Genomic DNA, 25,669 nt, shown 5'->3' on the forward strand with positions numbered 1-25,669 from the left:
CCAATAGGTGCCACCAGCGGGCGGATCACGCCGTGTCTCTAATGTGAGGAGACAGGCCTGTTTTTTAGTCTTTCCGCTGACTTTTTTCTTTTAAATGCAGATCAAACAACACTTGATTGCAGTGTCATTTATCTTTGTCTGGTGTGAACTCACTTAGGTTTTTGCCTCATTTATTGGCGATCAATGGACAGCCTGGCCATGTTAGCTTAGCTTTTACTATGGATATACAGCATGGCGTGATGAGATATGTGCCCATTTCTCTCAAGTAAAATGTGAACAAGTTTTGTTCAGTCTCACTACAAAAGTGTCTCTTGTATATTAGCGTCCTGTAGATTATCAGAGCCTTTATAGTGTGTGGTTCTGGACTGGTCATTGCTATACATTGCCAGCACCATCACCTATCATCGTATGACCGTGAATGAGGCCCCTGTGTGTGAGGTGTACAAGTCATACTTACCTGGCAGGGGAGATACCATGATCAAGAAGGTGGTTCACCCAGGGCGAGGCTCGGTCATTGCACTCCGATTGAGCTGACCTCTGCGAATTCCCCAAATGTGGGAATCTGGACTGCGTTCGCGCTCTCCCCTGATGTGCTTGTTTAATGCAACCAACAGCTGTGGCAGCATATGGCACTAGAGAACCGCGTGCATCAAACGCCATTTCACGCTCAATCACAGGCTTTGCCCTTGCCCGTTGTGTCAGTGCAAGTCGGTACCGCATCACTTCACATCTGTGCCACTACTGAAGAAGCAAAACAAGCTCCTATGATATTGTTATATCCTCACACTCAGTCATTTAGAATAATATGTGGGTTGCAACTGATGCCCCCGCCCACCGTATTAAAAGTGGGGCATTTTTCAGTGAAACGCGTCAAGTCACAGTGGCAGCGGCTCTCCGTTGTTAATATAAAGACAGTCAACGAGTAGAGACAAATCTTAAATTGTTTACTTTAGTTTGCAGATATTTATGATGGATGCACTGTATGTTTTGAAATCTTCTGAAGGTTGACAACATGCCGAAAAAAACACAGCAGATTACGACCAGTCGGCGCGAGAGACCGTGCTGTGACTCCCTCCTTTTCCGCTGACCCATTGGCAGTATCACTTTTCGGCCCGCGTTAACTCCCATAACCTTTTGTAATAAAAGTCTGCGATCGGATGCATATTTGTGTTGCCCATCAGTCATAAAACATCGAACTTCACGTTCACAGTCTGCCGTGTGTTTTTGTAGCGATCGAAATCATATTGAACCCGCGAGCTAGAGTCTCAATGAGGAGACTGAGTCTCCCACTTCACTCAGCAGTCAGTATCGCTTCTCGGCCTTTTGGCTAAGATCAAGTGTAGTATCTGTTCTTATCAGTTTAATATCTGATACGTCCCCTACCCGGGGACCATATATTAAATTGCTTTTTGGAACAGGGAGATGGAAAAGGGGCTTGCCCCGTCCACTCCACGCATCGACCTGTTATTGCAGCACTTCCAGAAACGGTGCACCCCACTCCCTCAACGTGTTGAAAACAGACCACGTAGGACGTGTCTCTAATGTGCCCTCGCCTTGATTTCTTGTTTTCGCCATGCTAGCGTGCAAATTGCGTATGTGTTGACTGAGGCCCTCTACCAGGTGCGCATTTCTAATAGTCATGCGCTATGGCATCATTTACACACTTGCCCAACTTCTCTTTTTGGAACTTTGGCCGTGTTTGAACTTTTCGCCACTGTCTGGCACTTTCCTTTTGAGGACCTGTTACATGCATCTCACTGTAAAATGAATTGAACCGGTACCTGTTGAGTGAGACCACTAGCTGCCAGTTCAGTCAGATGAATAGATCCATTCCCCCAACGTGAAAATCCACTCTGCATAATTTCTGCCGCTGTTTGCCACAGTCGGGTCTGTGCCGATATGTCAAAAGAAAGGCAAACACTCTTCATATGGTTGCGCTTTTATTTATAATATTATTTTCTTCTTTCCTTTAGTTTCAAACAGAGAAGCATGTGGATATATTTTTAACAAAGTGTTGTTCACACTCCAGACCAATAGGTGGCAGCAGCGGGCGGATCACGCCGTGTCTCTAATGTGAGGAGACAGGCCTGTTTTTTAGTCTTTCCGCTGACTTTTTTCTTTTAAATGCAGATCAAACAACACTTGATTGCAGTGTCATTTATCTTTGTCTGGTGTGAACTCACTTAGGTTTTTGCCTCATTTATTGGCGATCAATGGACAGCCTGGCCATGTTAGCTTAGCTTTTACTATGGATATACAGCATGGCGTGATGAGATATGTGCCCATTTCTCTCAAGTAAAATGTGAGCAAGTTTTGTTCAGTCTCACTACAAAAGTGTCTCTTGTATATTAGCGTTCTGTAGATTATCAGAGCCTTTATAGTGTGTGGTTCTGGACTGGTCATTGCTATACATTGCCAGCACCATCACCTATCATCGTATGACCGTGAATGAGGCCCCTGTGTGTGAGGTGTACAAGTCATACTTACCTGGCAGGGGAGATGCCATGATCAAGAAGGTGGTTCACCCAGGGCGAGGCTCGGTCACTGCACTCCGATTGAGCTGACCTCTGCGAATTCCCCAAATGTGGGAATCTCGACTGCATAATTTCTGGTAGTGGGGGACTGCGTTCGCGTTCTCCCCTGATGTGCTTGTTTAATGCAACCAACAGCTGTGGCAGCATATGGCACTAGAGAACCGCGTGCATCAAACGCCATTTCATGCTCAATCACAGGCTTTGCCCTTGCCCGTTGTGTCAGTGCAAGTCGGTACCGCATCACTTCACATCTGTACCACTACTGAAGAAGCAAAACAAGCTCCTATGATATTGTTATATCCTCACACTCAGTCATTTAGAATAATATGTGGGTTGCAACTGATGCCCCCGCCCACCGTATTAAAAGTGGGGCATTTTTCAGTGAAACGCGTCAAGTCACAGTGGCAGCGGCTCTCCGTTGTTAATATAAAGACAGTCAACGAGTAGAGACAAATCTTAAATTGTTTACTTTAGTTTGCAGATATTTATGATGGATGCACTCTATGTTTTGAAATCTTCTGAAGGTTGACAACATGCCGAAAAAAACACAGCAGATTACGACCAGTCGGCGCGAGAGACCGTGCTGTGACTCCCTCCTTTTCCGCTGACCCATTGGCAGTATCACTTTTCGGCCCGCGTTAACTCCCATAACCTTTTGTAATAAAAGTCTGCGATCGGATGCATATTTGTGTTGCCCATCAGTCATAAAACATCGAACTTCACGTTCACAGTCTGCCGTGTGTTTTTGTAGCGATCGAAATCATATTGAACCCGCGAGCTAGAGTCACAATGAGGAGACTGAGTCTCCCACTTCACTCAGCAGTCAGTATCGCTTCTCGGCCTTTTGGCTAAGATCAAGTGTAGTATCTGTTCTTATCAGTTTAATATCCGATACATCCCCTACCCGGGGACCATATATTAAATTGCTTTTTGGAACAGGGAGATGGAAAAGGGGCTTGCCCCGTCCACTCCACGCATCGACCTGTTATTGCAGCACTTCCAGAAACGGTGCACCCCCCTCCCTCAACGTGTTGAAAACAGACCACGTAGGACGTGTCTCTAATGTGCCCTCGCCTTGATTTCTTGTTTTCGCCATGCTAGCGTGCAAATTGCGTATGTGTTGACTGAGCCCCTCTACCAGGTGCGCATTTCTAATAGTCATGCGCTATGGCATCATTTACACACTTGCCCAACTTCTCTTTTTGGAACTTTGGCCGTGTTTGAACTTTTCGCCACTGTCTGGCACTTTCCTTTTGAGGACCTGTTACATGCATCTCACTGTAAAATGAATTGAACCGGTACCTGTTGAGTGAGACCACTAGCTGCCAGTTCAGTCAGATGAATAGATCCATTCCCCCAACGTGAAAATCCACTCTGCATAATTTCTGCCGCTGTTTGCCACAGTCGGGTCTGTGCCGATATGTCAAAAGAAAGGCAAACACTCTTCATATGGTTGCGCTTTTATTTATAATATTATTTTCTTCTTTCCTTTAGTTTCAAACAGAGAAGCATGTGGATATATTTTTAACAAAGTGTTGTTCACACTCCAGACCAATAGGTGGCAGCAGCGGGCGGATCACGCCGTGTCTCTAATGTGAGGAGACAGGCCTGTTTTTTAGTCTTTCCGCTGACTTTTTTCTTTTAAATGCAGATCAAACAACACTTGATTGCAGTGTCATTTATCTTTGTCTGGTGTGAACTCACTTAGGTTTTTGCCTCATTTATTGGCGATCAATGGACAGCCTGGCCATGTTAGCTTAGCTTTTACTATGGATATACAGCATGGCGTGATGAGATATGTGCCCATTTCTCTCAAGTAAAATGTGAACAAGTTTTGTTCAGTCTCACTACAAAAGTGTCTCTTGTATATTAGCGTCCTGTAGATTATCAGAGCCTTTATAGTGTGTGGTTCTGGACTGGTCATTGCTATACATTGCCAGCACCATCACCTATCATCGTATGACCGTGAATGAGGCCCCTGTGTGTGAGGTGTACAAGTCATACTTACCTGGCAGGAGAGATACCATGATCAAGAAGGTGGTTCACCCAGGGCGAGGCTCGGTCACTGCACCCCGATTGAGCTGACCTCTGCGAATTCCCCAAATGTGGGAATCTGGACTGCATAATTTCTGGTAGTGGGGGACTGCGTTCGCGCTCTCCCTTGATGTGCTTGTTTAGTGCAACCAACAGCTGTGGCAGCATATGGCACTAGAGAACCGCGTGCATCAAACGCCATTTCACGCTCAATCACAGGCTTTGCCCTTGCCCGTTGTGTCAGTGCAAGTCGGTACCGCATCACTTCACATCTGTGCCACTACTGAAGAAGCAAAACAAGCTCCTATGATATTGTTATATCCTCACACTCAGTCATTTAGAATAATATGTGGGTTGCAACTGATGCCCCCGCCCACCGTATTAAAAGTGGGGCATTTTTCAGTGAAACGCGTCAAGTCACAGTGGCAGCGGCTCTCCGTTGTTAATATAAAGACAGTCAACGAGTAGAGACAAATCTTAAATTGTTTACTTTAGTTTGCAGATATTTATGATGGATGCACTGTATGTTTTGAAATCTTCTGAAGGTTGACAACATGCCGAAAAAAACACAGCAGATTACGACCAGTCGGCGCGAGAGACCGTGCTGTGACTCCCTCCTTTTCCGCTGACCCATTGGCAGTATCACTTTTCGGCCCGCGTTAACTCCCATAACCTTTTGTAATAAAAGTCTGTGATCGGATGCATATTTGTGTTGCCCATCAGTCATAAAACATCGAACTTCACGTTCACAGTCTGCCGTGTGTTTTTGTAGCGATCGAAATCATATTGAACCCGCGAGCTAGAGTCACAATGAGGAGACTGAGTCTCCCACTTCACTCAGCAGTCAGTATCGCTTCTCGGCCTTTTGGCTAAGATCAAGTGTAGTATCTGTTCTTATCAGTTTAATATCCGATACATACCCTATCCGGGGACCATATATTAAATTGCTTTTTGGAACAGGGAGATGGAAAAGGGGCTTGCCCCGTCCACTCCACGCATCGACCTGTTATTGCAGCACTTCCAGAAACGGTGCACCCCACTCCCTCAACGTGTTGAAAACAGACCACGTAGGACGTGTCTCTAATGTGCCCTCGCCTTGATTTCTTGTTTTCGCCATGCTAGCGTGCAAATTGCGTATGTGTTGACTGAGCCCCTCTACCAGGTGCGCATTTCTAATAGTCATGCGCTATGGCATCATTTACACACTTGCCCAACTTCTCTTTTTGGAACTTTGGCCGTGTTTGAACTTTTCGCCACTGTCTGGCACTTTCCTTTTGAGGACCTGTTACATGCATCTCACTGTAAAATGAATTGAACCGGTACCTGTTGAGTGAGACCACTAGCTGCCAGTTCAGTCAGATGAATAGATCCATTCCCCCAACGTGAAAATCCACTCTGCATAATTTCTGCCGCTGTTTGCCACAGTCGGGTCTGTGCCGATATGTCAAAAGAAAGGCAAACACTCTTCATATGGTTGCGCTTTTATTTATAATATTATTTTCTTCTTTCCTTTAGTTTCAAACAGAGAAGCATGTGGATATATTTTTAACAAAGTGTTGTTCACACTCCAGACCAATAGGTGGCAGCAGCGGGCAGATCACGCCGTGTCTCTAATGTGAGGAGACAGGCCTGTTTTTTAGTCTTTCCGCTGACTTTTTTCTTTTAAATGCAGATCAAACAACACTTGATTGCAGTGTCATTTATCTTTGTCTGGTGTGAACTCACTTAGGTTTTTGCCTCATTTATTGGCGATCAATGGACAGCCTGGCCATGTTAGCTTAGCTTTTACTATGGATATACAGCATGGCGTGATGAGATATGTGCCCATTTCTCTCAAGTAAAATGTGAACAAGTTTTGTTCAGTCTCACTACAAAAGTGTCTCTTGTATATTAGCGTCCTGTAGATTATCAGAGCCTTTATAGTGTGTGGTTCTGGACTGGTCATTGCTATACATTGCCAGCACCATCACCTATCATCGTATGACCGTGAATGAGGCCCCTGTGTGTGAGGTGTACAAGTCATACTTACCTGGCAGGAGAGATACCATGATCAAGAAGGTGGTTCACCCAGGGCGAGGCTCGGTCACTGCACCCCGATTGAGCTGACCTCTGCGAATTCCCCAAATGTGGGAATCTGGACTGCATAATTTCTAGTAGTGGGGGACTGCGTTCGCGCTCTCCCTTGATGTGCTTGTTTAGTGCAACCAACAGCTGTGGCAGCATATGGCACTAGAGAACCGCGTGCATCAAACGCCATTTCACGCTCAATCACAGGCTTTGCCCTTGCCCGTTGTGTCAGTGCAAGTCGGTACCGCATCACTTCACATCTGTGCCACTACTGAAGAAGCAAAAGAAGCTCCTATGATATTGTTATATCCTCACACTCAGTCATTTAGAATAATATGTGGGTTGCAACTGATGCCCCCGCCCACCGTATTAAAAGTGGGGCATTTTTCAGTGAAACGCGTCAAGTCACAGTGGCAGCGGCTCTCCGTTGTTAATATAAAGACAGTCAACGAGTAGAGACAAATCTTAAATTGTTTACTTTAGTTTGCAGATATTTATGATGGATGCACTCTATGTTTTGAAATCTTCTGAAGGTTGACAACATGCCGAAAAAAACACAGCAGATTACGACCAGTCGGCGCGAGAGACCGTGCTGTGACTCCCTCCTTTTCCGCTGACCCATTGGCAGTATCACTTTTCGGCCCGCGTTAACTCCCATAACCTTTTGTAATAAAAGTCTGCGATCGGATGCATATTTGTGTTGCCCATCAGTCATAAAACATCGAACTTCACGTTCACAGTCTGCCGTGTGTTTTTGTAGCGATCGAAATCATATTGAACCCGCGAGCTAGAGTCTCAATGAGGAGACTGAGTCTCCCACTTCACTCAGCAGTCAGTATCGCTTCTCGGCCTTTTGGCTAAGATCAAGTGTAGTATCTGTTCTTATCAGTTTAATATCCGATACGTCCCCTACCCGGGGACCATATATTAAATTGCTTTTTGGAACAGGGAGATGGAAAAGGGGCTTGCCCCGTCCACTCCACGCATCGACCTGTTATTGCAGCACTTCCAGAAACGGTGCACCCCCCTCCCTCAACGTGTTGAAAACAGACCACGTAGGACGTGTCTCTAATGTGCCCTCGCCTTGATTTCTTGTTTTCGCCATGCTAGCGTGCAAATTGCGTATGTGTTGACTGAGCCCCTCTACCAGGTGTGCATTTCTAATAGTCATGCGCTATGGCATCATTTACACACTTGCCCAACTTCTCTTTTTGGAACTTTGGCCTTGTTTGAACTTTTCGCCACTGTCTGGCACTTTCCTTTTGAGGACCTGTTACATGCATCTCACTGTAAAATGAATTGAACCGGTACCTGTTGAGTGAGACCACTAGCTGCCAGTTCAGTCAGATGAATAGATCCATTCCCCCAACGTGAAAATCCACTCTGCATAATTTCTGCCGCTGTTTGCCACAGTCGGGTCTGTGCCGATATGTCAAAAGAAAGGCAAACACTCTTCATATGGTTGCGCTTTTATTTATAATATTATTTTCTTCTTTCCTTTAGTTTCAAACAGAGAAGCATGTGGATATATTTTTAACAAAGTGTTGTTCACACTCCAGACCAATAGGTGGCAGCAGCGGGCGGATCACGCCGTGTCTCTAATGTGAGGAGACAGGCCTGTTTTTTAGTCTTTCCGCTGACTTTTTTCTTTTAAATGCAGATCAAACAACACTTGATTGCAGTGTCATTTATCTTTGTCTGGTGTGAACTCACTTAGGTTTTTGCCTCATTTATTGGCGATCAATGGACAGCCTGGCCATGTTAGCTTAGCTTTTACTATGGATATACAGCATGGCGTGATGAGATATGTGCCCATTTCTCTCAAGTAAAATGTGAACAAGTTTTGTTCAGTCTCACTACAAAAGTGTCTCTTGTATATTAGCGTCCTGTAGATTATCAGAGCCTTTATAGTGTGTGGTTCTGGACTGGTCATTGCTATACATTGCCAGCACCATCACCTATCATCGTATGACCGTGAATGAGGCCCCTGTGTGTGAGGTGTACAAGTCATACTTACCTGGCAGGGGAGATACCATGATCAAGAAGGTGGTTCACCCAGGGCGAGGCTCGGTCACTGCACTCCGATTGAGCTGACCTCTGCGAATTCCCCAAATGTGGGAATCTCGACTGCATAATTTCTGGTAGTGGGGGACTGCGTTCGCGCTCTCCCCTGATGTGCTTGTTTAATGCAACCAACAGCTGTGGCAGCATATGGCACTAGAGAACCGCGTGCATCAAACGCCATTTCACGCTCAATCACAGGCTTTGCCCTTGCCCGTTGTGTCAGTGCAAGTCGGTACCGCATCACTTCACATCTGTGCCACTACTGAAGAAGCAAAAGAAGCTCCTATGATATTGTTATATCCTCACACTCAGTCATTTAGAATAATATGTGGGTTGCAACTGATGCCCCCGCCCACCGTATTAAAAGTGGGGCATTTTTCAGTGAAACGCGTCAAGTCACAGTGGCAGCGGCCCTCCGTTGTTAATATAAAGACAGTCAACGAGTAGAGACAAATCTTAAATTGTTTACTTTAGTTTGCAGATATTTATGATGGATGCACTGTATGTTTTGAAATCTTCTGAAGGTTGACAACATGCCGAAAAAAACACAGCAGATTACGACCAGTCGGCGCGAGAGACCGTGCTGTGACTCCCTCCTTTTCCGCTGACCCATTGGCAGTATCACTTTTCGGCCTGCGTTAACTCCCATAACCTTTTGTAATAAAAGTCTGCGATCGGATGCATATTTGTGTTGCCCATCAGTCATAAAATATCGAACTTCACGTTCACAGTCTGCCGTGTGTTTTTGTAGCGATCGAAATCATATTGAACCCGCGAGCTAGAGTCTCAATGAGGAGACTGAGTCTCCCACTTCACTCAGCAGTCAGTATCGCTTCTCGGCCTTTTGGCTAAGATCAAGTGTAGTATCTGTTCTTATCAGTTTAATATCCGATACGTCCCCTACCCGGGGACCATATATTAAATTGCTTTTTGGAACAGGGAGATGGAAAAGGGGCTTGCCCCGTCCACTCCACGCATCGACCTGTTATTGCAGCACTTCCAGAAACGGTGCACCCCCCTCCCTCAACGTGTTGAAAACAGACCACGTAGGACGTGTCTCTAATGTGCCCTCGCCTTGATTTCTTGTTTTCGCCATGCTAGCGTGCAAATTGCGTATGTGTTGACTGAGCCCCTCTACCAGGTGCGCATTTCTAATAGTCATGCGCTATGGCATCATTTACACACTTGCCCAACTTCTCTTTTTGGAACTTTGGCCGTGTTTGAACTTTTCGCCACTGTCTGGCACTTTCCTTTTGAGGACCTGTTACATGCATCTCACTGTAAAATGAATTGAACCGGTACCTGTTGAGTGAGACCACTAGCTGCCAGTTCAGTCAGATGAATAGATCCATTCCCCCAACGTGAAAATCCACTCTGCATAATTTCTGCCGCTGTTTGCCACAGTCGGGTCTGTGCCGATATGTCAAAAGAAAGGCAAACACTCTTCATATGGTTGCGCTTTTATTTATAATATTATTTTCTTCTTTCCTTTAGTTTCAAACAGAGAAGCATGTGGATATATTTTTAACAAAGTGTTGTTCACACTCCAGACCAATAGGTGGCAGCAGCGGGCGGATCACGCCGTGTCTCTAATGTGAGGAGACAGGCCTGTTTTTTAGTCTTTCCGCTGACTTTTTTCTTTTAAATGCAGATCAAACAACACTTGATTGCAGTGTCATTTATCTTTGTCTGGTGTGAACTCACTTAGGTTTTTGCCTCATTTATTGGCGATCAATGGACAGCCTGGCCATGTTAGCTTAGCTTTTACTATGGATATACAGCATGGCGTGATGAGATATGTGCCCATTTCTCTCAAGTAAAATGTGAACAAGTTTTGTTCAGTCTCACTACAAAAGTGTCTCTTGTATATTAGCGTCCTGTAGATTATCAGAGCCTTTATAGTGTGTGGTTCTGGACTGGTCATTGCTATACATTGCCAGCACCATCACCTATCATCGTATGACCGTGAATGAGGCCCCTGTGTGTGAGGTGTACAAGTCATACTTACCTGGCAGGGGAGATACCATGATCAAGAAGGTGGTTCACCCAGGGCGAGGCTCGGTCACTGCACTCCGATTGAGCTGACCTCTGCGAATTCCCCAAATGTGGGAATCTCGACTGCATAATTTCTGGTAGTGGGGGACTGCGTTCGCGCTCTCCCCTGATGTGCTTGTTTAATGCAACCAACAGCTGTGGCAGCATATGGCACTAGAGAACCGCGTGCATCAAACGCCATTTCACGCTCAATCACAGGCTTTGCCCTTGCCCGTTGTGTCAGTGCAAGTCGGTACCGCATCACTTCACATCTGTGCCACTACTGAAGAAGCAAAAGAAGCTCCTATGATATTGTTATATCCTCACACTCAGTCATTTAGAATAATATGTGGGTTGCAACTGATGCCCCCGCCCACCGTATTAAAAGTGGGGCATTTTTCAGTGAAACGCGTCAAGTCACAGTGGCAGCGGCCCTCCGTTGTTAATATAAAGACAGTCAACGAGTAGAGACAAATCTTAAATTGTTTACTTTAGTTTGCAGATATTTATGATGGATGCACTGTATGTTTTGAAATCTTCTGAAGGTTGACAACATGCCGAAAAAAACACAGCAGATTACGACCAGTCGGCGCGAGAGACCGTGCTGTGACTCCCTCCTTTTCCGCTGACCCATTGGCAGTATCACTTTTCGGCCTGCGTTAACTCCCATAACCTTTTGTAATAAAAGTCTGCGATCGGATGCATATTTGTGTTGCCCATCAGTCATAAAATATCGAACTTCATGTTCACAGTCTGCCGTGTGTTTTTGTAGCGATCGAAATCATATTGAACCCGCGAGCTAGAGTCTCAATGAGGAGACTGAGTCTCCCACTTCACTCAGCAGTCAGTATCGCTTCTCGGCCTTTTGGCTAAGATCAAGTGTAGTATCTGTTCTTATCAGTTTAATATCCGATACGTCCCCTACCCGGGGACCATATATTAAATTGCTTTTTGGAACAGGGAGATGGAAAAGGGGCTTGCCCCGTCCACTCCACGCATCGACCTGTTATTGCAGCACTTCCAGAAACGGTGCACCCCCCTCCCTCAACGTGTTGAAAACAGACCACGTAGGACGTGTCTCTAATGTGCCCTCGCCTTGATTTCTTGTTTTCGCCATGCTAGCGTGCAAATTGCGTATGTGTTGACTGAGCCCCTCTACCAGGTGCGCATTTCTAATAGTCATGCGCTATGGCATCATTTACACACTTGCCCAACTTCTCTTTTTGGAACTTTGGCCGTGTTTGAACTTTTCGCCACTGTCTGGCACTTTCCTTTTGAGGACCTGTTACATGCATCTCACTGTAAAATGAATTGAACCGGTACCTGTTGAGTGAGACCACTAGCTGCCAGTTCAGTCAGATGAATAGATCCATTCCCCCAACGTGAAAATCCACTCTGCATAATTTCTGCCGCTGTTTGCCACAGTCGGGTCTGTGCCGATATGTCAAAAGAAAGGCAAACACTCTTCATATGGTTGCGCTTTTATTTATAATATTATTTTCTTCTTTCCTTTAGTTTCAAACAGAGAAGCATGTGGATATATTTTTAACAAAGTGTTGTTCACACTCCAGACCAATAGGTGGCAGCAGCGGGCGGATCACGCCGTGTCTCTAATGTGAGGAGACAGGCCTGTTTTTTAGTCTTTCCGCTGACTTTTTTCTTTTAAATGCAGATCAAACAACACTTGATTGCAGTGTCATTTATCTTTGTCTGGTGTGAACTCACTTAGTTTTTTGCCTCATTTATTGGCGATCAATGGACAGCCTGGCCATGTTAGCTTAGCTTTTACTATGGATATACAGCATGGCGTGATGAGATATGTGCCCATTTCTCTCAAGTAAAATGTGAACAAGTTTTGTTCAGTCTCACTACAAAAGTGTCTCTTGTATATTAGCGTCCTGTAGATTATCAGAGCCTTTATAGTGTGTGGTTCTGGACTGGTCATTGCTATACATTGCCAGCACCATCACCTATCATCGTATGACCGTGAATGAGGCCCCTGTGTGTGAGGTGTACAAGTCATACTTACCTGGCAGGGGAGATACCATGATCAAGAAGGTGGTTCACCCAGGGCGAGGCTCGGTCACTGCACTCCGATTGAGCTGACCTCCGCGAATTCCCCAAATGTGGGAATCTCGACTGCATAATTTCTGGTAGTGGGGGACTGCGTTCGCGCTCTCCCTGATGTGCTTGTTTAATGCAACCAACAGCTGTGGCAGCATATGGCACTAGAGAACCGCGTGCATCAAACGCCATTTCACGCTCAATCACAGGCTTTGCCCTTGCCCGTTGTGTCAGTGCAAGTCGGTACCGCATCACTTCACATCTGTGCCACTACTGAAGAAGCAAAACAAGCTCCTATGATATTGTTATATCCTCACACTCAGTCATTTAGAATAATATGTGGGTTGCAACTGATGCCCCCGCCCACCGTATTAAAAGTGGGGCATTTTTCAGTGAAACGCGTCAAGTCACAGTGGCAGCGGCTCTCCGTTGTTAATATAAAGACAGTCAACGAGTAGAGACAAATCTTAAATTGTTTACTTTAGTTTGCAGATATTTATGATGGATGCACTGTATGTTTTGAAATCTTCTGAAGGTTGACAACATGCCGAAAAAAACACAGCAGATTACGACCAGTCGGCGCGAGAGACCGTGCTGTGACTCCCTCCTTTTCCGCTGACCCATTGGCAGTATCACTTTTCGGCCCGCGTTAACTCCCATAACCTTTTGTAATAAAAGTCTGCGATCGGATGCATATTTGTGTTGCCCATCAGTCATAAAATATCGAACTTCACGTTCACAGTCTGCCGTGTGTTTTTGTAGCGATCGAAATCATATTGAACCCGCGAGCTAGAGTCTCAATGAGGAGACTGAGTCTCCCACTTCACTCAGCAGTCAGTATCGCTTCTCGGCCTTTTGGCTAAGATCAAGTGTAGTATCTGTTCTTATCAGTTTAATATCCGATATGTCCCCTACCCGGGGACCATATATTAAATTGCTTTTTGGAACAGGGAGATGGAAAAGGGGCTTGCCCCGTCCACTCCACGCATCGACCTGTTATTGCAGCACTTCCAGAAACGGTGCACCCCCCTCCCTCAACGTGTTGAAAACAGACCACGTAGGACGTGTCTCTAATGTGCCCTCGCCTTGATTTCTTGTTTTCGCCATGCTAGCGTGCAAATTGCGTATGTGTTGACTGAGCCCCTCTACCAGGTGCGCATTTCTAATAGTCATGCGCTATGGCATCATTTACACACTTGCCCAACTTCTCTTTTTGGAACTTTGGCCGTGTTTGAACTTTTCGCCACTGTCTGGCACTTTCCTTTTGAGGACCTGTTACATGCATCTCACTGTAAAATGAATTGAACCGGTACCTGTTGAGTGAGACCACTAGCTGCCAGTTCAGTCAGATGAATAGATCCATTCCCCCAACGTGAAAATCCACTCTGCATAATTTCTGCCGCTGTTTGCCACAGTCGAGTCTGTGCCGATATGTCAAAAGAAAGGCAAACACTCTTCATATGGTTGCGCTTTTATTTATAATATTATTTTCTTCTTTCCTTTAGTTTCAAACAGAGAAGCATGTGGATATATTTTTAACAAAGTGTTGTTCACACTCCAGACCAATAGGTGGCAGCAGCGGGCGGATCACGCCGTGTCTCTAATGTGAGGAGACAGGCCTGTTTTTTAGTCTTTCCGCTGACTTTTTTCTTTTAAATGCAGATCAAACAACACTTGATTGCAGTGTCATTTATCTTTGTCTGGTGTGAACTCACTTAGGTTTTTGCCTCATTTATTGGCGATCAATGGACAGCCTGGCCATGTTAGCTTAGCTTTTACTATGGATATACAGCATGGCGTGATGAGATATGTGCCCATTTCTCTCAAGTAAAATGTGAACAAGTTTTGTTCAGTCTCACTACAAAAGTGTCTCTTGTATATTAGCGTTCTGTAGATTATCAGAGCCTTTATAGTGTGTGGTTCTGGACTGGTCATTGCTATACATTGCCAGCACCATCACCTATCATCGTATGACCGTGAATGAGGCCCCTGTGTGTGAGGTGTACAAGTCATACTTACCTGGCAGGGGAGATACCATGATCAAGAAGGTGGTTCACCCAGGGCGAGGCTCGGTCACTGCACTCCAATTGAGCTGACCTCTGCGAATTCCCCAAATGTGGGAATCTCGACTGCATAATTTCTGGTAGTGGGGGACTGCGTTCGCGCTCTCCCCTGATGTGCTTGTTTAATGCAACCAACAGCTGTGGCAGCATATGGCACTAGAGAACCGCGTGCATCAAACGCCATTTCACGCTCAATCACAGGCTTTGCCCTTGCCCGTTGTGTCAGTGCAAGTCGGTACCGCATCACTTCACATCTGTGCCACTACTGAAGAAGCAAAACAAGCTCCTATGATATTGTTATATCCTCACACTCAGTCATTTAGAATAATATGTGGGTTGCAACTGATGCCCCCGCCCACCGTATTAAAAGTGGGGCATTTTTCAGTGAAACGCGTCAAGTCACAGTGGCAGCGGCTCTCCGTTGTTAATATAAAGACAGTCAACGAGTAGAGACAAATCTTAAATTGTTTACTTTAGTTTGCAGATATTTATGATGGATGCACTGTATGTTTTGAAATCTTCTGAAGGTTGACAACATGCCGAAAAAAACACAGCAGATTACGACCAGTCGGCGCGAGAGACCGTGCTGTGACTCCCTCCTTTTCCGCTGACCCATTGGCAGTATCACTTTTCGGCCTGCGTTAACTCCCATAACCTTTTGTAATAAAAGTCTGCGATCGGATGCATATTTGTGTTGCCCATCAGTCATAAAATATCGAACTTCACGTTCACAGTCTGCCGTGTGTTTTTGTAGCGATCGAAATCATATTGAACCCGCGAGCTAGAGTCTCAATGAGGAGACTGAGTCTCCCACTTCACTCAGCAGTCAGTATCGCTTCTCGGCCTTTTGGCTAAGATCAAGTGTAGTATCTGTTCTTATCAGTTTAATATCCGATACGTCCCCTACCCGGGGACCATATATTAAATTGCTTTTTGGAAGAGGGAGATGGAAAAGGGGCTTGCCCCGTCCACTCCACGCATCGACCTGTTATTGCAGCACTTCCAGAAACGGTGCACCCCCCTCCCTCAACGTGTTGAAAACAGACCACGTAGGACGTGTCTCTAATGTGCCCTCGCCTTGATTTCTTGTTTTCGCCATGCTAGCGTGCAAATTGCGTATGTGTTGACTGAGCCCCTCTACCAGGTGCGCATTTCTAATAGTCATGCGCTATGGCATCATTTACACACTTGCCCAACTTCTCTTTTTGGAACTTTGGCCGTGTTTGAACTTTTCGCCACTGTCTGGCACTTTCCTTTTGAGGACCTGTTACATGCATCTCACTGTAAAATGAATTGAACCGGTACCTGTTGAGTGAGACCACTAGCTGCCAGTTCAGTCAGATGAATAGATCCATTCCCCCAACGTGAAAATCCACTCTGCATAATTTCTGCCGCTGTTTGCCACAGTCGGGTCTGTGCCGATATGTCAAAAGAAAGGCAAACACTCTTCATATGGTTGCGCTTTTATTTATAATATTATTTTCTTCTTTCCTTTAGTTTCAAACAGAGAAGCATGTGGATATATTTTTAACAAAGTGTTGTTCACACTCCAGACCAATAGGTGGCAGCAGCGGGCGGATCACGCCGTGTCTCTAATGTGAGGAGACAGGCCTGTTTTTTAGTCTTTCCGCTGACTTTTTTCTTTTAAATGCAGATCAAACAACACTTGATTGCAGTGTCATTTATCTTTGTCTGGTGTGAACTCACTTAGGTTTTTGCCTCATTTATTGGCGATCAATGGACAGCCTGGCCATGTTAGCTTAGCTTTTACTATGGATATACAGCATGGCGTGATGAGATATGTGCCCATTTCTCTCAAGTAAAATGTGAACAAGTTTTGTTCAGTCTCACTACAAAAGTGTCTCTTGTATATTAGCGTTCTGTAGATTATCAGAGCCTTTATAGTGTGTGGTTCTGGACTGGTCATTGCTATACATTGCCAGCACCATCACCTATCATCGTATGACCGTGAATGAGGCCCCTGTGTGTGAGGTGTACAAGTCATACTTACCTGGCAGGGGAGATACCATGATCAAGAAGGTGGTTCACCCAGGGCGAGGCTCGGTCACTGCACTCCGATTGAGCTGACCTCCGCGAATTCCCCAAATGTGGGAATCTCGACTGCATAATTTCTGGTAGTGGGGGACTGCGTTCGCGCTCTCCCTGATGTGCTTGTTTAATGCAACCAACAGCTGTGGCAGCATATGGCACTAGAGAACCGCGTGCATCAAACGCCATTTCACGCTCAATCACAGGCTTTGCCCTTGCCCGTTGTGTCAGTGCAAGTCGGTACCGCATCACTTCACATCTGTGCCACTACTGAAGAAGCAAAACAAGCTCCTATGATATTGTTATATCCTCACACTCAGTCATTTAGAATAATATGTGGGTTGCAACTGATGCCCCCGCCCACCGTATTAAAAGTGGGGCATTTTTCAGTGAAACGCGTCAAGTCACAGTGGCAGCGGCTCTCCGTTGTTAATATAAAGACAGTCAACGAGTAGAGACAAATCTTAAATTGTTTACTTTAGTTTGCAGATATTTATGATGGATGCACTGTATGTTTTGAAATCTTCTGAAGGTTGACAACATGCCGAAAAAAACACAGCAGATTACGACCAGTCGGCGCGAGAGACCGTGCTGTGACTCCCTCCTTTTCCGCTGACCCATTGGCAGTATCACTTTTCGGCCCGCGTTAACTCCCATAACCTTTTGTAATAAAAGTCTGCGATCGGATGCATATTTGTGTTGCCCATCAGTCATAAAATATCGAACTTCACGTTCACAGTCTGCCGTGTGTTTTTGTAGCGATCGAAATCATATTGAACCCGCGAGCTAGAGTCTCAATGAGGAGACTGAGTCTCCCACTTCACTCAGCAGTCAGTATCGCTTCTCGGCCTTTTGGCTAAGATCAAGTGTAGTATCTGTTCTTATCAGTTTAATATCCGATACGTCCCCTACCCGGGGACCATATATTAAATTGCTTTTTGGAAGAGGGAGATGGAAAAGGGGCTTGCCCCGTCCACTCCACGCATCGACCTGTTATTGCAGCACTTCCAGAAACGGTGCACCCCCCTCCCTCAACGTGTTGAAAACAGACCATGTAGGACGTGTCTCTAATGTGCCCTCGCCTTGATTTCTTGTTTTCGCCATGCTAGCGTGCAAATTGCGTATGTGTTGACTGAGCCCCTCTACCAGGTGCGCATTTCTAATAGTCATGCGCTATGGCATCATTTACACACTTGCCCAACTTCTCTTTTTGGAACTTTGGCCGTGTTTGAACTTTTCGCCACTGTCTGGCACTTTCCTTTTGAGGACCTGTTACATGCATCTCACTGTAAAATGAATTGAACCGGTACCTGTTGAGTGAGACCACTAGCTGCCAGTTCAGTCAGATGAATAGATCCATTCCCCCAACGTGAAAATCCACTCTGCATAATTTCTGCCGCTGTTTGCCACAGTCGGGTCTGTGCCGATATGTCAAAAGAAAGGCAAACACTCTTCATATGGTTGCGCTTTTATTTATAATATTATTTTCTTCTTTCCTTTAGTTTCAAACAGAGAAGCATGTGGATATATTTTTAACAAAGTGTTGTTCACACTCCAGACCAATAGGTGGCAGCAGCGGGCGGATCACGCCGTGTCTCTAATGTGAGGAGACAGGCCTGTTTTTTAGTCTTTCCGCTGACTTTTTTCTTTTAAATGCAGATCAAACAACACTTGATTGCAGTGTCATTTATCTTTGTCTGGTGTGAACTCACTTAGGTTTTTGCCTCATTTATTGGCGATCAATGGACAGCCTGGCCATGTTAGCTTAGCTTTTACTATGGATATACAGCATGGCGTGATGAGATATGTGCCCATTTCTCTCAAGTAAAATGTGAACAAGTTTTGTTCAGTCTCACTACAAAAGTGTCTCTTGTATATTAGCGTTCTGTAGATTATCAGAGCCTTTATAGTGTGTGGTTCTGGACTGGTCATTGCTATACATTGCCAGCACCATCACCTATCATCGTATGACCGTGAATGAGGCCCCTGTGTGTGAGGTGTACAAGTCATACTTACCTGGCAGGGGAGATACCATGATCAAGAAGGTGGTTCACCCAGGGCGAGGCTCGGTCACTGCACTCCAATTGAGCTGACCTCTGCGAATTCCCCAAATGTGGGAATCTCGACTGCATAATTTCTGGTAGTGGGGGACTGCGTTCGCGCTCTCCCCTGATGTGCTTGTTTAATGCAACCAACAGCTGTGGCAGCATATGGCACTAGAGAACCGCGTGCATCAAACGCCATTTCACGCTCAATCACAGGCTTTGCCCTTGCCCGTTGTGTCAGTGCAAGTCGGTACCGCATCACTTCACATCTGTGCCACTACTGAAGAAGCAAAACAAGCTCCTATGATATTGTTATATCCTCACACTCAGTCATTTAGAATAATATGTGGGTTGCAACTGATGCCCCCGGCCACCGTATTAAAAGTGGGGCATTTTTCAGTGAAACGCGTCAAGTCACAGTGGCAGCGGCTCTCCGTTGTTAATATAAAGACAGTCAACGAGTAGAGACAAATCTTAAATTGTTTACTTTAGTTTGCAGATATTTATGATGGATGCACTCTATGTTTTGAAATCTTCTGAAGGTTGACAACATGCCGAAAAAAACACAGCAGATTACGACCAGTCGGCGCGAGAGACCGTGCTGTGACTCCCTCCTTTTCCGCTGACCCATTGGCAGTATCACTTTTCGGCCCGCGTTAACTCCCATAACCTTTTGTAATAAAAGTCTGCGATCGGATGCATATTTGTGTTGCCCATCAGTCATAAAACATCGAACTTCACGTTCACAGTCTGCCGTGTGTTTTTGTAGCGATCGAAATCATATTGAACCCGCGAGCTAGAGTCTCAATGAGGAGACTGAGTCTCCCACTTCACTCAGCAGTCAGTATCGCTTCTCGGCCTTTTGGCTAAGATCAAGTGTAGTATCTGTTCTTATCAGTTTAATATCCGATACGTCCCCTACCCGGGGACCATATATTAAATTGCTTTTTGGAACAGGGAGATGGAAAAGGGGCTTGCCCCGTCCACTCCACGCATCGACCTGTTATTGCAGCACTTCCAGAAACGGTGCACCCCCCTCCCTCAACGTGTTGAAAACAGACCACGTAGGACGTGTCTCTAATGTGCCCTCGCCTTGATTTCTTGTTTTCGCCATGCTAGCGTGCAAATTGCGTATGTGTTGACTGAGCCCCTCTACCAGGTGCGCATTTCTAATAGTCATGCGCTATGGCATCATTTACACACTTGCCCAACTTCTCTTTTTGGAACTTTGGCCGTGTTTGAACTTTTCGCCACTGTCTGGCACTTTCCTTTTGAGGACCTGTTACATGCATCTCACTGTAAAATGAATTGAACCGGTACCTGTTGAGTGAGACCACTAGCTGCCAGTTCAGTCAGATGAATAGATCCATTCCCCCAACGTGAAAATCCACTCTGCATAATTTCTGCCGCTGTTTGCCACAGTCGAGTCTGTGCCGATATGTCAAAAGAAAGGCAAACACTCTTCATATGGTTGCGCTTTTATTTATAATATTATTTTCTTCTTTCCTTTAGTTTCAAACAGAGAAGCATGTGGATATATTTTTAACAAAGTGTTGTTCACACTCCAGACCAATAGGTGGCAGCAGCGGGCGGATCACGCCGTGTCTCTAATGTGAGGAGACAGGCCTGTTTTTTAGTCTTTCCGCTGACTTTTTTCTTTTAAATGCAGATCAAACAACACTTGATTGCAGTGTCATTTATCTTTGTCTGGTGTGAACTCACTTAGGTTTTTGCCTCATTTATTGGCGATCAATGGACAGCCTGGCCATGTTAGCTTAGCTTTTACTATGGATATACAGCATGGCGTGATGAGATATGTGCCCATTTCTCTCAAGTAAAATGTGAACAAGTTTTGTTCAGTCTCACTACAAAAGTGTCTCTTGTATATTAGCGTTCTGTAGATTATCAGAGCCTTTATAGTGTGTGGTTCTGGACTGGTCATTGCTATACATTGCCAGCACCATCACCTATCATCGTATGACCGTGAATGAGGCCCCTGTGTGTGAGGTGTACAAGTCATACTTACCTGGCAGGGGAGATACCATGATCAAGAAGGTGGTTCACCCAGGGCGAGGCTCGGTCACTGCACTCCAATTGAGCTGACCTCTGCGAATTCCCCAGATGTGGGAATCTCGACTGCATAATTTCTGGTAGTGGGGGACTGCGTTCGCGCTCTCTCCTGATGTGCTTGTTTAATGCAACCAACAGCTGTGGCAGCATATGGCACTAGAGAACCGCGTGCATCAAACGCCATTTCACGCTCAATCACAGGCTTTGCCCTTGCCCGTTGTGTCAGTGCAAGTCGGTACCGCATCACTTCACATCTGTGCCACTACTGAAGAAGCAAAACAAGCTCCTATGATATTGTTATATCCTCACACTCAGTCATTTAGAATAATATGTGGGTTGCAACTGATGCCCCCGCCCACCGTATTAAAAGTGGGGCATTTTTCAGTGAAACGCGTCAAGTCACAGTGGCAGCGGCTCTCCGTTGTTAATATAAAGACAGTCAACGAGTAGAGACAAATCTTAAATTGTTTACTTTAGTTTGCAGATATTTATGATGGATGCACTCTATGTTTTGAAATCTTCTGAAGGTTGACAACATGCCGAAAAAAACACAGCAGATTACGACCAGTCGGCGCGAGAGACCGTGCTGTGACTCCCTCCTTTTCCGCTGACCCATTGGCAGTATCACTTTTCGGCCCGCGTTAACTCCCATAACCTTTTGTAATAAAAGTCTGCGATCGGATGCATATTTGTGTTGCCCATCAGTCATAAAACATCGAACTTCACGTTCCCAGTCTGCCGTGTGTTTTTGTAGCGATCGAAATCATATTGAACCCGCGAGCTAGAGTCACAATGAGGAGACTGAGTCTCCCACTTCACTCAGCAGTCAGTATCGCTTCTCGGCCTTTTGGCTAAAATCAAGTGTAGTATCTGTTCTTATCAGTTTAATATCTGATACGTCCCCTACCCGGGGACCATATATTAAATTGCTTTTTGGAAGAGGGAGATGGAAAAGGGGCTTGCCCCGTCCACTCCACGCATCGACCTGTTATTGCAGCACTTCCAGAAACGGTGCACCCCCCTCCCTCAACGTGTTGAAAACAGACCACGTAGGACGTGTCTCTAATGTGCCCTCGCCTTGATTTCTTGTTTTCGCCATGCTAGCGTGCAAATTGCGTATGTGTTGACTGAGCCCCTCTACCAGGTGCGCATTTCTAATAGTCATGCGCTATGGCATCATTTACACACTTGCCCAACTTCTCTTTTTGGAACTTTGGCCGTGTTTGAACTTTTCGCCACTGTCTGGCACTTTCCTTTTGAGGACCTGTTACATGCATCTCACTGTAAAATGAATTGAACCGGTACCTGTTGAGTGAGACCACTAGCTGCCAGTTCAGTCAGATGAATAGATCCATTCCCCCAACGTGAAAATCCACTCTGCATAATTTCTGCCGCTGTTTGCCACAGTCGGGTCTGTGCCGATATGTCAAAAGAAAGGCAAACACTCTTCATATGGTTGCGCTTTTATTTATAATATTATTTTCTTCTTTCCTTTAGTTTCAAACAGAGAAGCATGTGGATATATTTTTAACAAAGTGTTGTTCACACTCCAGACCAATAGGTGGCAGCAGCGGGCGGATCACGCCGTGTCTCTAATGTGAGGAGACAGGCCTGTTTTTTAGTCTTTCCGCTGACTTTTTTCTTTTAAATGCAGATCAAACAACACTTGATTGCAGTGTCATTTATCTTTGTCTGGTGTGAACTCACTTAGGTTTTTGCCTCATTTATTGGCGATCAATGGACAGCCTGGCCATGTTAGCTTAGCTTTTACTATGGATATACAGCATGACGTGATGAGATATGTGCCCATTTCTCTCAAGTAAAATGTGAACAAGTTTTGTTCAGTCTCACTACAAAAGTGTCTCTTGTATATTAGCGTCCTGTAGATTATCAGAGCCTTTATAGTGTGTGGTTCTGGACTGGTCATTGCTATACATTGCCAGCACCATCACCTATCATCGTATGACCGTGAATGAGGCCCCTGTGTGTGAGGTGTACAAGTCATACTTACCTGGCAGGGGAGATACCATGATCAAGAAGGTGGTTCACCCAGGGCGAGGCTCGGTCACTGCACTCCGATTGAGCTGACCTCCGCGAATTCCCCAAATGTGGGAATCTCGACTGCATAATTTCTGGTAGTGGGGGACTGCGTTCGCGCTCTCCCTGATGTGCTTGTTTAATGCAACCAACAGCTGTGGCAGCATATGGCACTAGAGAACCGCGTGCATCAAACGCCATTTCACGCTCAATCACAGGCTTTGCCCTTGCCCGTTGTGTCAGTGCAAGTCGGTACCGCATCACTTCACATCTGTGCCACTACTGAAGAAGCAAAACAAGCTCCTATGATATTGTTATATCCTCACACTCAGTCATTTAGAATAATATGTGGGTTGCAACTGATGCCCCCGCCCACCGTATTAAAAGTGGGGCATTTTTCAGTGAAACGCGTCAAGTCACAGTGGCAGCGGCTCTCCGTTGTTAATATAAAGACAGTCAACGAGTAGAGACAAATCTTAAATTGTTTACTTTAGTTTGCAGATATTTATGATGGATGCACTGTATGTTTTGAAATCTTCTGAAGGTTGACAACATGCCGAAAAAAACACAGCAGATTACGACCAGTCGGCGCGAGAGACCGTGCTGTGACTCCCTCCTTTTCCGCTGACCCATTGGCAGTATCACTTTTCGGCCCGCGTTAACTCCCATAACCTTTTGTAATAAAAGTCTGCGATCGGATGCATATTTGTGTTGCCCATCAGTCATAAAATATCGAACTTCACGTTCACAGTCTGCCGTGTGTTTTTGTAGCGATCGAAATCATATTGAACCCGCGAGCTAGAGTCTCAATGAGGAGACTGAGTCTCCCACTTCACTCAGCAGTCAGTATCGCTTCTCGGCCTTTTGGCTAAGATCAAGTGTAGTATCTGTTCTTATCAGTTTAATATCCGATACGTCCCCTACCCGGGGACCATATATTAAATTGCTTTTTGGAACAGGGAGATGGAAAAGGGGCTTGCCCCGTCCACTCCACGCATCGACCTGTTATTGCAGCACTTCCAGAAACGGTGCACCCCCCTCCCTCAACGTGTTGAAAACAGACCACGTAGGACGTGTCTCTAATGTGCCCTCGCCTTGATTTCTTGTTTTCGCCATGCTAGCGTGCAAATTGCGTATGTGTTGACTGAGCCCCTCTACCAGGTGCGCATTTCTAATAGTCATGCGCTATGGCATCATTTACACACTTGCCCAACTTCTCTTTTTGGAACTTTGGCCGTGTTTGAACTTTTCGCCACTGTCTGGCACTTTCCTTTTGAGGACCTGTTACATGCATCTCACTGTAAAATGAATTGAACCGGTACCTGTTGAGTGAGACCACTAGCTGCCAGTTCAGTCAGATGAATAGATCCATTCCCCCAACGTGAAAATCCACTCTGCATAATTTCTGCCGCTGTTTGCCACAGTCGAGTCTGTGCCGATATGTCAAAAGAAAGGCAAACACTCTTCATATGGTTGCGCTTTTATTTATAATATTATTTTCTTCTTTCCTTTAGTTTCAAACAGAGAAGCATGTGGATATATTTTTAACAAAGTGTTGTTCACACTCCAGACCAATAGGTGGCAGCAGCGGGCGGATCACGCCGTGTCTCTAATGTGAGGAGACAGGCCTGTTTTTTAGTCTTTCCGCTGACTTTTTTCTTTTAAATGCAGATCAAACAACACTTGATTGCAGTGTCATTTATCTTTGTCTGGTGTGAACTCACTTAGGTTTTTGCCTCATTTATTGGCGATCAATGGACAGCCTGGCCATGTTAGCTTAGCTTTTACTATGGATATACAGCATGGCGTGATGAGATATGTGCCCATTTCTCTCAAGTAAAATGTGAACAAGTTTTGTTCAGTCTCACTACAAAAGTGTCTCTTGTATATTAGCGTCCTGTAGATTATCAGAGCCTTTATAGTGTGTGGTTCTGGACTGGTCATTGCTATACATTGCCAGCACCATCACCTATCATCGTATGACCGTGAATGAGGCCCCTGTGTGTGAGGTGTACAAGTCATACTTACCTGGCAGGGGAGATACCATGATCAAGAAGGTGGTTCACCCAGGGCGAGGCTCGGTCACTGCACTCCGATTGAGCTGACCTCTGCAAATTCCCCAAATGTGGGAATCTGGACTGCATAATTTCTGGTAGTGGGGGACTGCGTTCGCGCTCTCTCCTGATGTGCTTGTTTAATGCAACCAACAGCTGTGGCAGCATATGGCACTAGAGAACCGCATGCATCAAACGCCATTTCACGCTCAATCACAGGCTTTGCCCTTGCCCGTTGTGTCAGTGCAAGTCGGTACCGCATCACTTCACATCTGTGCCACTACTGAAGAAGCAAAACAAGCTCCTATGATATTGTTATATCCTCACACTCAGTCATTTAGAATAATATGTGAGTTGCAACTGATGCCCCCGCCCACCGTATTAAAAGTGGGGCATTTTTCAGTGAAACGCGTCAAGTCACAGTGGCAGCGGCTCTCCGTTGTTAATATAAAGACAGTCAACGAGTAGAGACAAATCTTAAATTGTTTACTTTAGTTTGCAGATATTTATGATGGATGCACTGTATGTTTTGAAATCTTCTGAAGGTTGACAAC

The 25,669-nt window shown here is 45.4% G+C and overlaps 24 non-coding genes and 1 pseudogene across 24 annotated transcripts; all 25 read left to right on the plus strand.

Annotated features, from left to right (window-relative positions):
* The first annotated feature begins 449 nt into the window (after window positions 1-449).
* On the plus strand, window positions 450-575 carry LOC144463152 (U1 spliceosomal RNA; annotated as a pseudogene).
* Window positions 576-1,307: 732 nt separating this feature from the next.
* Window positions 1,308-1,498, plus strand: LOC144463287 (U2 spliceosomal RNA). Its single transcript, XR_013491428.1, has one exon. It is a non-coding gene; the product is annotated as a U2 spliceosomal RNA (small nuclear RNA).
* A 981-nt stretch (window positions 1,499-2,479) lies between these two features.
* LOC144463064 (U1 spliceosomal RNA) lies at window positions 2,480-2,643 on the plus strand. Its single transcript, XR_013491206.1, has one exon. It is a non-coding gene; the product is annotated as a U1 spliceosomal RNA (small nuclear RNA).
* Window positions 2,644-3,362: 719 nt separating this feature from the next.
* LOC144463414 (U2 spliceosomal RNA) lies at window positions 3,363-3,553 on the plus strand. Its single transcript, XR_013491557.1, has one exon. It is a non-coding gene; the product is annotated as a U2 spliceosomal RNA (small nuclear RNA).
* A 981-nt stretch (window positions 3,554-4,534) lies between these two features.
* On the plus strand, window positions 4,535-4,698 carry LOC144463141 (U1 spliceosomal RNA). The gene has a single exon (XR_013491283.1). It is a non-coding gene; the product is annotated as a U1 spliceosomal RNA (small nuclear RNA).
* A 719-nt stretch (window positions 4,699-5,417) lies between these two features.
* LOC144462893 (U2 spliceosomal RNA) lies at window positions 5,418-5,608 on the plus strand. The gene has a single exon (XR_013491057.1). It is a non-coding gene; the product is annotated as a U2 spliceosomal RNA (small nuclear RNA).
* A 981-nt stretch (window positions 5,609-6,589) lies between these two features.
* On the plus strand, window positions 6,590-6,753 carry LOC144463144 (U1 spliceosomal RNA). The gene has a single exon (XR_013491286.1). It is a non-coding gene; the product is annotated as a U1 spliceosomal RNA (small nuclear RNA).
* A 719-nt stretch (window positions 6,754-7,472) lies between these two features.
* LOC144463379 (U2 spliceosomal RNA) lies at window positions 7,473-7,663 on the plus strand. Its single transcript, XR_013491520.1, has one exon. It is a non-coding gene; the product is annotated as a U2 spliceosomal RNA (small nuclear RNA).
* A 981-nt stretch (window positions 7,664-8,644) lies between these two features.
* Window positions 8,645-8,808, plus strand: LOC144462887 (U1 spliceosomal RNA). The gene has a single exon (XR_013491051.1). It is a non-coding gene; the product is annotated as a U1 spliceosomal RNA (small nuclear RNA).
* A 719-nt stretch (window positions 8,809-9,527) lies between these two features.
* LOC144463380 (U2 spliceosomal RNA) lies at window positions 9,528-9,718 on the plus strand. The gene has a single exon (XR_013491521.1). It is a non-coding gene; the product is annotated as a U2 spliceosomal RNA (small nuclear RNA).
* A 981-nt stretch (window positions 9,719-10,699) lies between these two features.
* Window positions 10,700-10,863, plus strand: LOC144462898 (U1 spliceosomal RNA). Its single transcript, XR_013491060.1, has one exon. It is a non-coding gene; the product is annotated as a U1 spliceosomal RNA (small nuclear RNA).
* A 719-nt stretch (window positions 10,864-11,582) lies between these two features.
* LOC144463381 (U2 spliceosomal RNA) lies at window positions 11,583-11,773 on the plus strand. Its single transcript, XR_013491522.1, has one exon. It is a non-coding gene; the product is annotated as a U2 spliceosomal RNA (small nuclear RNA).
* A 981-nt stretch (window positions 11,774-12,754) lies between these two features.
* Window positions 12,755-12,918, plus strand: LOC144463080 (U1 spliceosomal RNA). The gene has a single exon (XR_013491222.1). It is a non-coding gene; the product is annotated as a U1 spliceosomal RNA (small nuclear RNA).
* A 718-nt stretch (window positions 12,919-13,636) lies between these two features.
* LOC144463375 (U2 spliceosomal RNA) lies at window positions 13,637-13,827 on the plus strand. Its single transcript, XR_013491516.1, has one exon. It is a non-coding gene; the product is annotated as a U2 spliceosomal RNA (small nuclear RNA).
* A 981-nt stretch (window positions 13,828-14,808) lies between these two features.
* On the plus strand, window positions 14,809-14,972 carry LOC144463076 (U1 spliceosomal RNA). Its single transcript, XR_013491218.1, has one exon. It is a non-coding gene; the product is annotated as a U1 spliceosomal RNA (small nuclear RNA).
* Window positions 14,973-15,691: 719 nt separating this feature from the next.
* On the plus strand, window positions 15,692-15,882 carry LOC144463389 (U2 spliceosomal RNA). Its single transcript, XR_013491530.1, has one exon. It is a non-coding gene; the product is annotated as a U2 spliceosomal RNA (small nuclear RNA).
* Window positions 15,883-16,863: 981 nt separating this feature from the next.
* LOC144463081 (U1 spliceosomal RNA) lies at window positions 16,864-17,027 on the plus strand. The gene has a single exon (XR_013491223.1). It is a non-coding gene; the product is annotated as a U1 spliceosomal RNA (small nuclear RNA).
* A 718-nt stretch (window positions 17,028-17,745) lies between these two features.
* LOC144463390 (U2 spliceosomal RNA) lies at window positions 17,746-17,936 on the plus strand. Its single transcript, XR_013491531.1, has one exon. It is a non-coding gene; the product is annotated as a U2 spliceosomal RNA (small nuclear RNA).
* A 981-nt stretch (window positions 17,937-18,917) lies between these two features.
* On the plus strand, window positions 18,918-19,081 carry LOC144463077 (U1 spliceosomal RNA). Its single transcript, XR_013491219.1, has one exon. It is a non-coding gene; the product is annotated as a U1 spliceosomal RNA (small nuclear RNA).
* A 719-nt stretch (window positions 19,082-19,800) lies between these two features.
* On the plus strand, window positions 19,801-19,991 carry LOC144463382 (U2 spliceosomal RNA). Its single transcript, XR_013491523.1, has one exon. It is a non-coding gene; the product is annotated as a U2 spliceosomal RNA (small nuclear RNA).
* A 981-nt stretch (window positions 19,992-20,972) lies between these two features.
* LOC144463121 (U1 spliceosomal RNA) lies at window positions 20,973-21,136 on the plus strand. Its single transcript, XR_013491263.1, has one exon. It is a non-coding gene; the product is annotated as a U1 spliceosomal RNA (small nuclear RNA).
* Window positions 21,137-21,855: 719 nt separating this feature from the next.
* Window positions 21,856-22,046, plus strand: LOC144463403 (U2 spliceosomal RNA). Its single transcript, XR_013491546.1, has one exon. It is a non-coding gene; the product is annotated as a U2 spliceosomal RNA (small nuclear RNA).
* Window positions 22,047-23,027: 981 nt separating this feature from the next.
* LOC144463082 (U1 spliceosomal RNA) lies at window positions 23,028-23,191 on the plus strand. The gene has a single exon (XR_013491224.1). It is a non-coding gene; the product is annotated as a U1 spliceosomal RNA (small nuclear RNA).
* A 718-nt stretch (window positions 23,192-23,909) lies between these two features.
* Window positions 23,910-24,100, plus strand: LOC144463383 (U2 spliceosomal RNA). The gene has a single exon (XR_013491524.1). It is a non-coding gene; the product is annotated as a U2 spliceosomal RNA (small nuclear RNA).
* A 981-nt stretch (window positions 24,101-25,081) lies between these two features.
* On the plus strand, window positions 25,082-25,245 carry LOC144463103 (U1 spliceosomal RNA). Its single transcript, XR_013491245.1, has one exon. It is a non-coding gene; the product is annotated as a U1 spliceosomal RNA (small nuclear RNA).
* Window positions 25,246-25,669: the final 424 nt, after the last annotated feature.

Source organism: Epinephelus lanceolatus, chromosome 4 (assembly GCF_041903045.1).
Source record: "Epinephelus lanceolatus isolate andai-2023 chromosome 4, ASM4190304v1, whole genome shotgun sequence".
NCBI lineage: Eukaryota > Metazoa > Chordata > Actinopteri > Perciformes > Serranidae > Epinephelus > Epinephelus lanceolatus.